At 33.2% G+C, this 10,283-nt stretch overlaps 1 pseudogene; it reads left to right on the top strand.

The window, feature by feature from the left end:
• The first annotated feature begins 452 nt into the window (after window positions 1-452).
• On the top strand, window positions 453-1,623 carry LOC114034836 (annotated as a pseudogene).
• The last annotated feature ends 8,660 nt before the right edge of the window (window positions 1,624-10,283 follow it).

Raw genomic sequence — 10,283 nt, 5'->3', positions numbered from 1 at the left:
ATAGATATGATAGATGATAGATTTAAAATTTATATTTACACACACACACACACATATATATAATATATATGATATATATGTGGCTTTTTCCTCAATGTCCTTTTATCTGATAGCTCTACAAATTTTTTGGAATTCAAACCTGATTCCCAGATTGACCCCAGTAATGATAGTTTAAGGGTAGCAGTTAAGTGGAATATTTCCCTATGTACTATAATCCAATGTAATCCATCTCCTAGAATTTTAAAGAAAGGTCATATTTTTCCTTTTCTTGTTTCTTATTCACAATTATCAAATATTATTAACATCACAATGGTAGAATTTTAATGACATCACAATGGTATGAATTTTTAAAATAGATATGATCATTTATTTTTAATCACATTTTTTTTATTATTACCACTTATTGGTCTCTCCCAGCTCACCTTGGCCCCAGCCACAGACACAGCAGCAATATGTCCCACTGGAAAGTCTCCACTCTCAGAGATGGATCTTTGAGATTCCTGACTCAAAAATGAAGCAGAAGGCACCAGAGAAAGATGAGGAACTTCTCCAAAGATGACCACACCAAGCCCATCCTTCTGACAGCCTTTCTGGGCTATAAGGCAGCCATGACCCACGTCATTTGAGAGCTAGACAGGCCTTCTCAAAGGAAAACAAGAAGGAAGTTGTCAAGGCTATCACCATCATGAAGACACCCCCTATGGTCATTGTCAGCATTCTGGGCTATGTACAACCCTTATGAGGCCTCTAGAATTTCAAAACCATCTTTGCTGAGCACATCAGTGATGAGTGTAAGAGGAGATTCTACAAGAACTGGCACAGGTCTAAAAAAGAAGACCTTCACCAACTACTACAAGAAGTGGAAAGATGATTATGGAAAGAAGCAGCTAGAGAAAGACTTCAACAGCATGAAGAAATATTGCCAATCAGAGTAATTTCCTACACCCAGATGAGTGAGGCAGAAGAAGTCTCATCTATTATATCTGAGCTACTATACTGGGACCATGAGAAGCTGAAGCAGCAGGTTCCTATGTACATTGGATTTGGGCAGGATGAGATGATTAACATCATTGGAGTGACCAAGGGCAAACGTTACAAAGATGTAAGTGGTCACTGACACCCACAGAAACCACCCAAAAACTTATTGAAGTCTAAATACGGTAGGCTATTTCAGAGCTTGGTATCCTGCCCACGTGACATTCTTTGTGGCCTGGGCCAATCAGAAGGGGTACCACCATTGCATTAAGATCAACAAAAAGATCAACGATATTGGCCAGGGCTATCAAATTGAGGATGGGAAACTCATCAAAAACAATGCATCCATTGATTACAACCTGACAAGTGCATTAACCCATGGAGGGGGGGTTTGTCCACTATAGTGAAGTGACCAATGAATTTATAAGGATCAAAGGCTACCTCATTGGGACCAAGAAGCATGTCCTCACCCTGTGAAAGTCTCTGCTACAACAGACTAAACATTGCACCCTGGAGAAGATTAACTTGAAGTTTACTGACATCACTTCCACATTTGTACAGGACCAGTTCCAGACTATAGAAGAGAAGAAAGCTTTAGTGCGACCACTCAAAAAGGACAATTTTCCAGGCCCAAAATGGAGCTGGTAGATTCTTAAAAAATTAAAATTATTTTCAAAGCTTAGAAAAATTACCATTTATTTATACCAGTTCTGGATTTCCTTATCTCTCTTAATATTAGCTTTCATTTGACATAATTGGTGCTAGCTTCAGAGTAAAAAGGGGTTGACAGAATCATTAAGCAGAGCAATCAGTGACCCCATTTCCATTTACTTTCTCTCCACAATAAAGGATAAAGTCTTCTGGTTGGCATGTAAAGCCCTTTCCAACTTAGTTCCTTCCTATCTCCCCAGTTTTCCTTCAGTTCTTCCCTCTGTAAGTCAGTCACACTGGCCTATATTGGCCTCCTTCTTGTTCCTTAGATAAAATGCTTGTTGTCCTGACATATTTCTGTAGATGTGAATTGTTATTCCATACCCAAATATCTGAAGTATTAGTTAACATCAAAATAGCCCAAACTTTACTTCTTTTATCATTGACCAGACCAGACCAGATTAGAAACCTCATCCACCTTAGTGTTATGATGAGCACAATAGTCTCCTTCCTCACCTCTGCCTACTGGTTTCTCTGGCTTCCTTCAAAATTCAGTTCAAATCCCACCTTGGGCCTTTCTCCTGCCAAACAATTCTAGTGTCTTCACTTTAACATTGTCTCCTACCTAGTTTCATTAAATATTGAATGTACCTGGTTATTTTCATTTCATCTTCCATGTTAGGATTTTAGCTCTTTAGTCTTGCTAACTTTCTTTGTATTCCCAGCATTTATCACAATGCTGGGTACATGGTAAGTGTGCTGATTTGCTGACTGGCTTTTAAAAAACTTACACTTTCAATAAAATGAGGTAAGTACAAGATAATTGCCAAGGTCTCTTCAAGGTCTAAACCCTAAGGTCTTGTGCTGTAATCCATTTTGATAGTGATGAAAATTAAAATTTTTACTGTTAATTTTGCAATTTACAATTTGCTTTGTAAAACATACATTCATACACACCCATACACAGAACTAGATAAAATAGCACTGAAGTATTGCATATTAGATAAAAATCAACACTGGCATTTCGGACTCACTTACAAACATTTGAAATGCCAGAAGCAAGCATTTTTGGAGGCCCCAAGCTTAGCTGGAGCCAATTTATACCCAAGAAAAAAATAACCACTTATGTTGTGAAATTGGTTCTTTAATAAGTTTTCCATAACAAGAAGTAAGAACAAGCATCTTTAGGCATGAGTAAGTCTTCTAAGTCCCTAAGACAATGTGGTACACACAGTGGGTGCTCAATGAATATATGATCATGGGAATGATGCAGCTGCTCCATTGAATGTATTTTCCCCATCAAATAAAAGTGGATGCACAGCATGTCTAAATAACTTTGCTGGCATGCTAAACAAGAAATGTGAGCATTTTCAATATCCTTTCATAAAACCAATCTGATTACACTGAATAAATGGAGATGATTTTATTATTTGGCTCAAAATATAGCTTGAGAGAAGTTATTCTAAACCTACTTTGAAGAATTAAGAAGCCTATAATCAACCCAAGATCAATGACTTTTTTTTTCTTCATAGAAAAGGAAAGAGATGCTGAAATAGTAGCGAGTCTGGACTGGAGCCTATCTAACCCAAGGGGATATTGCAAGGAAGAAATGATCTAACAGATGTAAAAGTGTTTGCAAACAGTTTTTGAAGTGCTCTACAAGTATTTTATTATTATTATTATTATTATTGGACAAAACCTATGATTTCATTGGTATAAAGAACTCCCAGGGAGGAAACTGCCTTAATACATATCTCCAACTGTAGTGCAGTTTACTTGAGATTTACCCAGGGCACCAAAAAGTTATGGTGTGTCCAATATCACACAGATATTATGTGTTAGAGGCAGGACATGAATCCACATTTGCCTGAATTCAACGCTAGTTCTCTTTCCACTAAACAGCATTGCCTCTCACTCTAGTAGTGTTTCTTCTCCTTTTCTTCCTCTTCTATGACCACCACCATCCAGAACAATCACTTCTACATTAACAAAATGGTTAAGAAATCCACAGTTCATACACTGGGTTATTGAAAAAAAAAGTATCTGTTAGGGCACGGAATTGTTATAGATGGTAAGGTCTATTGTTTTGGTTTATAGTAGCTGGAATACCCCAGAATTAGTAGAAGCAGTTGGAATTATACCCCAAGGCAACTAATCATTTGCACCTTGGTTTGTCTATAAAGTTTTCTGTAACTTTACAAGTGAAAAAGAGTAACTGTACTCCCACTCCTTTCCTTGCTATGTGGTCGCAGTCCACAAATCCATTTCATTGTAGAAGTAGGTAAAATTAGAAATAATCCTAAGGACTCCCAACAGCCCATGGAGAGGCTCTTCCTAATGGGAGGGGGCAGAGAAAGAGAGAGAACTTACACAAAAACATAAGTGTCCTTTCATCAATTAAAGAGTTCTTTCTGTATACATATTACCCTTAGTCTTGTCTCTCACCCAGGACAAGGAATCAGTGACTTTACTTCTTTTCATACATATGTTAGGACCTTGTAGAGTAGGGATTCTTAAATTAGCATCCATAAACACACCAAAGCACACACAGATAGATTTCAGGGGCCTGTGAACTTGGTTGGCAAAAAAATGTACATCTTCATTTTCATTAGCCTCTACTGCAAGTCAGCATTTCCTTCAATTATAAACTTGTGAATGTAGGCAATAAATCACAAAAAGTATTAGCAGTACCTATTATGACTTTGTTGCCAATAGAAATGACAGATATTTTCATATCATGTTAAAGTTGTTGCAAATATCTAGAAATACCATTTATACTTCTTCATAATTGCTGCACTCGTTACACCCACCACTAGATTTCACATGATTGCAGTTTTCCTGTCTGCAGACTACATTTTAATATAATTGGTTTCTTTTGTAATTTTATGTTGTCTCATTTTTCATTGTATCTGTATTCCTGATGTTTGGTACACTGCATTTCATACATAGTAAGCACTTAAATGTTTCTTGATTTGTGTATTTAATTTTATGCATTTAAAAACATTATTCTGTGAAGGGGGTTGCAGGCTTTACCTGACTGCCAAAGTCATAGCAAAAGAAAATGTTAAGAACCACTGTCTCAAAGCTTATGAAACAGTTGTTTACAACATTTCCAAGATGACTTTAATGCTCCCTCCAATATGCCATTTACATGTTTCCATGCCTTCATTTTTTTTCCTAGAATTTCTTCTTCCCCCACCTATTTGAATTCTACTGATCCTTGAAAGCCCATAGCTTCCTTCTTGAAGCCTTCCTCTACTCAAGCCCACAGTGATATCTCTCATTTCTGAATTTTTTTTTAATTTATTTATGGTATCAACAAACTTAGCAATTATAGACATGCAAAGTTCTCAGATTATTTCATGTCTTTTAGCATGTCTAATGACTAAAATAGAAGGTAGAATATTATGACAAAGGAAAGATGCATAGAAGCTGTATAGTAAAATTGGAGTGGGGAGAAGCAACCTTTAGATAGATGGATCATATGCTACCTAACCAGAGTACCAAAGAAAGTGAGGATTTCACAAGGCAGAACTGTGGAGGGATACATTCCATGGAGTAGCTTATGTGATTGAATAGATGTAGGAGAAACAGATGAAATCAATGAACAGCAAATAGGAAAGGAAGTGATGTGAAATATGGCTGAAATAGTAACTTGGAGAGAAGGACTTTGAATAAATTCTGTGGCCAATTTGTGAGCAGAGGATAGCATGCATAAGGAATTGCATTAGGAAGATTATTTTTGGCAGCAATACAATGTATTAGAAGGATGGAGAAACTAGAACAGAACTCTTACCTTTTTTTTTATGGTGTGGATCCCTATATGGTGTGGCCACCTGATAAAATCTATGGACCCCATCTCAGAATGATTTTTAAATATAGGTAGGTAGGTAGGTAGGTAGATAGATAGATAGATAGATAGATAGATAGTTAGATAGATAGATGTGTTATTTCATGTTTAATAATAACTTTCTGTACTTATTTTAATGCATTTTTAATCTGTCCCTTCAGAAGTCCCTTTTAATTGAACAAAATAATGATGATAAGGAGGAGGAGGAGGAAGATGATGATGTTGACGAATTAAGAATTAAAATACTTATCCTAATCATACATAGTCCAATAAAACAAATTCTCACATTGGTAGTAATCAAAAATGTTCCTCTACATTTTAAATTTATTACCTCAGTGACACATTTAGTTCTTCAGTCATCTAGAAACATGGTTTATCACTACATTTTTCAGAGTTCTAAATTTTTTCAAAGTCATTTTTCTTCCGTGATGTTTTTATTGCATATTTTTTCTTCTAGTTCTGTTCATTTCACTCTTCAGTAGTTCATAAAGATATTTTCAGTTTCTTCTGAAACTATATTTTGTCATTTCTTATTGCATACTAATATTCCATTACATTAATGTACCATAATTTCTTTAACTATTCTTCAATAGAAGAATGACTTCTTGCCTTCCCATATTTAGTCACTATGTAAAGAGCTACTATAAATATTTTTATGCATTTGCTTCAATTCTTTTCTTTCATATCTCTAGTATAAAAGCCTAGTAATGGTATAGCTAGGTCATGCATGGTTCCAAATTGCTTTCCCAAAATGGTGGACAAATTCACAGCTCCACCAATTGTGAACTAGTGTGCCTATTTTCCCCTCACCTACTCCAATATCTGTAAATTTCTTCTTTCATCATCTATCATTCTGGTGGTTTGAAGTGGAATCTCAAAATTGCTTTAATTTGCTCTTCTCTAATTATTAGTAATATACAGCTTTTTGATGTGGTTGTCAAAAGGTTACATTTCTTCTTTTGAAAACTGCCTGTTTGTATTTTTTGACCAATTATCTATAGGGTAAAGACAAATTTGAACCAACTCCTTACATATCTTGAACATAAGACCTTTATCAAAAAACCTTATTCCAAAGATGTTATTTGCAATTACTTGTTTCTCTTCTAATTGTTACTATATTAAAGTTGTTTGTAAAACTTTTAATTTCATACAATCAAAAATTGTCCATATTCTTCTGTGATCCCCTCTATCCTCTGGTCATAAACTCTTCCCCTGTCCATAATTCTGAAAGCTAATTTCTTCCTTGCTTCTATGATAATAGGACCTTTTAAATCTAGGTCATGTATCCATTTGGAGCTTATCTTGGTATATGATGGACAGTGTTGGTTTAAAGATAATATCTGCTAAACTTCTGCCCACTTCCCCCCTAACACCCACTGCCAGCAAAAAAGGTCTTTGACTGAACACTATGCTATTCTGTATATTTGTATATATGTATATTTGCATCAGTATGTTTTCTACCTCATTTTCTCCACTTATTGTACTTTGTAATTTTTAACCAGTGGCAAAGGACTTAATTCCTTTATTGGTCAGTGTGAGATCTGGTACTGATTCAGTTGTTTCCTTCTATCCTTTTGTCATTAATATCCTTAAGATTCTTGACCTTTTATTCTCCAATATGAATTTCCTTATTATCTTTCTAGCTCTTTAAAATATTATTTTGATACTTTGAGTGATGCAGCATTGAATAATATATTAATTTAGGTAACATAATCATTTTTATTATATTGACTCAACTTACCTATGAATAATTAATATTTATACAATGATTTAAGCCAATTTTCTATCTGTAAATAATATTTCATAGTTAGATTCATATAATTCCTAGGTGCATCTTGGTAGATACACTATCAAATTGTTAATAGCTTCAGTAGTTTCTTTAAAAGAAACTTTACCTTTTAATTCTTCTTAAGGGGTTTTGTTCATTACATGTGTGAATGGTGATGATTTATGAGAATTTTGTTTTGTATCCTGAAAGTTGGCTGCATTTAGTTTAATTTTTAGGTTCATCTTTACTCTTCCAAATAAATCATTTGCAAGAAAACAATGATGGTGTTTCTTCCTTACCTATATTCATTCCCTTAATTTACTGTTAAAACTAGCATTTCTACCTATTTTTAAATAGTAGTTAAGATGATAGGCATCCTTATTTACCCTGGATTTGAGTGGAATGGGACAAAAATTTTCTCCAATACATATAATGTTTATTTTTGGACTTATATATTGTTTACTATATTAAAGAAATTTATTCCCTTGCTTTCTACAGTTTTTCATAGAAATGGGTGTTGGGTTTTGTCAAAAAGGCTTTTCACATTTATTGATATAATAATGTTGATTTTATTACTTATATTATTACCATAGTTTTTTTAATATTTATATTCTCCCCCTTATGTTGTGCCAACCTTATATTCCTGGTATAATCCTGATCGGGTCATAGTATTTCATGTTTCTAACATGTTGTAGCTTACTTGCTAATATTGTATTTAAATGTTTTAAGACTTTATTAAGGATATTGACAAGGAGTTTTCTTTCTCTCCTCTGTCTATCCATGTTAAAATCATATTTCTACCATAGAAAAACATTGGAGATGTGTCTTTTTTATTACTGCAAAAATCTATGTAATATTGGACGTGGCTATTCCATTATTTCCATTATTTGATATAATTCACTTGTAAATCCGTCTTGTCCTAGTGTTGTTGTTCCTGTTGTTTTTAACTTTTGGAAGCTCATTTATGGATTATATCTTTGTGATATTAGTTTATTTAGAAAGTATTTTCTTACATTAATAATAGAAATAGCTAATATTTATAAAACACTTTAAGATTTATTAAGTACTGTATTTGTGTAATATCATTTGATCCTCAAAATAATCCTATAAAATTTGTGCTATTATTATGCCTATTTTACAGATGAGGAAACTGAGACTAAGAGAGGTTGTCACACAGCTATGAAGGGTCTAAGGTAGAATTTGAACTATGGTCTTACTGACTCTAATTTCATGTTCTTATACATTGAGCTATTGAAATGCATACTTTTAATGTATGAGTTTTATATTTACATACTTATAAATTTCCTATTTGTTATGAGTATTTAGCATATAATTGAGTAGTTTCTGATAATTTCTTTATTTCACTTCAACTCATTATATAATTTCATTTTTCATTTTTATATTAATTTGATTTTCCTCTCTCTCAAAAATACAAATCAGCTATCTATTTTATTAGTTTTTTCTTAAAAGATGGTTTATAATTTTATTTATTAATCAAATTATTTTTGCCATAAATTTTGTTAATCTCTTCTTTAATTTTTGGAATTTATATTTCATTGCTTAGTTGGTAATTTTTCATTTGTTGTCCATTTTCATGGTTCTTATTGCATGCTCAATTCATTGATTTGTTCTCCCTTTTTATTTGTTGATGAAAGTTTATAGAGAAATACATTTCTTCCCCTAAAAACTTCTTCAGCTGCATACCATAAATTTTGAGGTGGTTACCTCATCATTGTGCTCAATTGAATTTTCTATCATTTCTAGAATTTGTTATTTCACCAGACCACTTCTTTAGAATTATGCTATTAAGTCTTCAATTATCTTAATTCCTTATTTCATGGCTCTTATTGGATATAATTTTTGTTGCATTATAATCAGTAAATGATGTACTTAGTATTTTTTCATTTCTATATATTTTGGAGAAGTTGTTATACCTAAAAATGAAATCAATTTTTGTAAAGGGGTCATGTACAGCAAAAAGCATAAAAATTGCTTTCTATTCCCATTCAGGAATTGCTGGAGCTCTATCATCTGTTATTTTTCTAAAATTGATTAAGGTCCTTAATTTCTTTCTTTTTTTAACTTTTGGTCAAATTTGTCTAGGGCTGGTACATTAAAGTCCCCATTATTATAGATTTACTAGTCGTTTCTCCCTCCATTTGGATTAACTTTTCATTTAAATATTTATATTTTATACTATTTGGTCTGTATATTAAGGACACATAGTAATTTCCTGTATACTGTACCTTTTTTATTTATTTTTAGGCAATTGGGGTTAAGTGACTTGCCCAGGGTCACACAGTTAGTAAGTGTCAAGTGTTTGGTCTGAGGTTAGATTTGAACTCAGGTCCTCCTGACTTTGCAGCTGGTCCTCTATATACTGCACCACCTAGCTGCCCCCTATACTGTACCTTTTAATATGATGTAATTTACTCAGTTATTTTTTTATCTTTATTAAATTTATTTATTGAAAATCATGATTGCCACCTTTTCTTTTTTAGCTCATAGTAGATTTTATTCAACCACATCATTTTAATTCCATGTAAATTGTGCTTTTTAAGTGTGTTCCTTGTATATTAAAATATATTTCCTAATCTATTCTACTAACCTCTTCTCTTGGATTATGGGTAAACATATGGTAAATTCTTAAATGTTTATTTCCCTTCATCTTGTCTTCTTGTACATTTTCCTCTCTTTATCAAAAATTCAACCAATAAATCAGAATTTATTAAGGTTACTCTGTGTTAAATTCTGTGCTCTTCTTTTGATTTCAACTTTTTTCTGTGTTATATTGTGTTCAATTTTGTACACTGTTTTCAATCTTTTTCCCCCCAAGGTGAATAGGATGGGGATATAAATTATACAACAGATAGGTAGACAGACAGACAGACAGATGGACAGAAAAAAGTTACACAAAGCAATTATGATTTGTCATCTTTCCTTGTCACCTTTCTCAGCATCCAAATTGCAATATCTTTAAAAAGACATTGTAACCACACAAAGCCACAATACTTCTTGAGGACATGGATTATTTAACCT

The sequence above is a fragment of the Vombatus ursinus genome, unplaced genomic scaffold, assembly GCF_900497805.2.
Source record: "Vombatus ursinus unplaced genomic scaffold, bare-nosed wombat genome assembly UNPS02009132.1, whole genome shotgun sequence".
NCBI lineage: Eukaryota > Metazoa > Chordata > Mammalia > Diprotodontia > Vombatidae > Vombatus > Vombatus ursinus.
Note: the sequence above shows the minus strand (reverse complement) of the source record. Positions and strands in the feature narration are given on the sequence as shown.